This window comes from Mastomys coucha, unplaced genomic scaffold, assembly GCF_008632895.1.
Source record: "Mastomys coucha isolate ucsf_1 unplaced genomic scaffold, UCSF_Mcou_1 pScaffold5, whole genome shotgun sequence".
Lineage (NCBI taxonomy): Eukaryota > Metazoa > Chordata > Mammalia > Rodentia > Muridae > Mastomys > Mastomys coucha.
Genome location: NW_022196911.1, coordinates 58180290 through 58182298, shown reverse-complemented (window position 1 = coordinate 58182298; position 2009 = coordinate 58180290). Strand labels below are relative to the sequence as shown.

Genomic DNA, 2009 nt, shown 5'->3' with positions numbered 1-2009 from the left:
AGAGAGAGAGAGAGAGAGAGAGAGAGAGAGAGAGAGAGAGAATGCTCCCTGGACAAAACAGGGCCACTGACATGCGCTTCCCTTTCCCTGCGCCTTAACTAATTCCATCTCTGAGAAACCCTGTGCCAAGGTCCCCGCCCCACTTCCGCTGACTCTGGAAAGTGGAAAGAAAGAACTGCTTTATCCAAGGACTGTAAAATGGATTCCAGAAAGTGGATCCATGTCTAATCATCTGTGTCACTGTGTCCTTCGGCCTAAAGCACTGCCTTCAGTTCCCCCTCAGGCAGATGTCACAGGGCTGAAACAATTGGTTGTAAGATTCTTCAGAGTGAGGAAGAGTTTATGAGGGATGCAGGTCCACACGTGGCCATTTCTGGGTTTTGAAAGTCCTCAAAAAAGCTCAGGTTGAAATCCAAGCCTTTAGGGGACTGGTGACACACTTGGGGTGGGGCAGGGATTAAGACAAGAGGGTATAGTCAGTTAAGGGACAGTCTGAACTGCATAGGGAGTTCTGGAAGGGGGGAGGAAGCGGGAAGAAGAGAGAAAAGATGGAGGAGAGAGGGAGAAAGGGAGGGAGCAACTGAGGGAAGGAAGGAAGGAAGGGAGGGAAGGAAGGATTTAATGCCCGGTGTGAGGCTGTAATGGTCAATAACATTGTTAACTTGGCAGGCTCAAGGATCACCTAGGAGACAAGTCTCTGGCAAACCTGTGAGAGATTATGTGCATTTGGCTATGCTCAGAGCAGACAGGTGAGGGATGCTCTTGGTTAGATTCATTGAGGGCAAGGTGGGGCCCACCCACCATGAGCAGCACAGGGCTGAATGAAAAGGAAGACGCAAGATAAACACAAGCATTCATCTGCCTCTGCTTGACCATGAATCCTGCTGCCCCAACCTCCTGTAGCATGGCTTCTCCGCAGTGATGGACAGGGTTCAGGAGCTGGTATGAGTACAAAAATAGACTTGCAGGGCAATGGAACAGAATAGAGCACCCAGAAGTGACACCACATGGCTACATTGGAAAAAAGGTCAGCCTCAATACTGCTCACAATACTGAGCTCGGGAAACTAAGTGTCCACATAGAAAAATGAAAGCAGAACTGTATAGAAGCCCCTGCAAAGCGGATGAAAGGTGTCAATGCAAACTTCAAATCACCAGATGAAATCAAAGACTCTACTAGCAACAGCAAATGATCCTGAGAATCAATGGACGCCATTACATGAAACTTAAGACAGCTAGCTTTGAGCATGCAGTGCCAAACAATATCTCCATCAACATAGACAACAAGGGACCAGTACACAGATTCACACAGATACATCACACATCATGTGTTTATGTGTACAATGTGTGAATCCATTTAGGCACAAAAGAGACCATGAAAAGGAAAGGTGAGATCTTAAGGGAAGGGGGAGAGGGAGAAAGAGGCAAGAATGGAATGCAGTAATTTGAAGGCAGAATGGAGGAGTGTTTGCAGGGAGAAAAAGGACTAGGAAGACAGAGGAAGGTGATGAGTAAGAGTAGTCGTAGTGTCATCTATAAAAGGCACATGATCATTAATAGATGCACAAATCCTTTGACAAAATCCAGCATGCTTTCATGTTACAAGTCATGGAGAGAGGGGCTGGTGTCCTGAGCAGACCTTGGGCGCAAGCTTTGCAGCTAGTCCCACAACACCCAGAGGAAGCTGCTGTACTCCCAGGTGCTCTAACAAGCCCAGGGTCACAGGATCCCAGAATCACAGGATCACAGAGACAGCTTGACTCTGAGGAGTCTGATACATTCAGGATCACAGGAAGAACAAGCTCCAGTCAGATTTAGCAAGGGCAGGTAGCACTAGAGATAACCATATGGCGGGGGCAAGCATAAGAAAATAAACACAAACCAAGGTTACTTGGCATCATCAGAACACAATTCTCCTACCATAGCAAGTCCTGGATGCACGATCACACCGGAAAAGCAAGATTCAGATCTAAAATCACTTCTCGTGATGATGATACAGGACTTTAAGAA

At 47.1% G+C, this 2009-nt stretch overlaps 1 protein-coding gene across 10 annotated transcripts in view; it reads right to left on the bottom strand.

Annotated features, from left to right (window-relative positions):
• Positions 1-2009, bottom strand: part of Cdrt4 (CMT1A duplicated region transcript 4) — a 40208-nt gene that overhangs the window by 21756 nt on the left and 16443 nt on the right. The window lies entirely within an intron of this gene.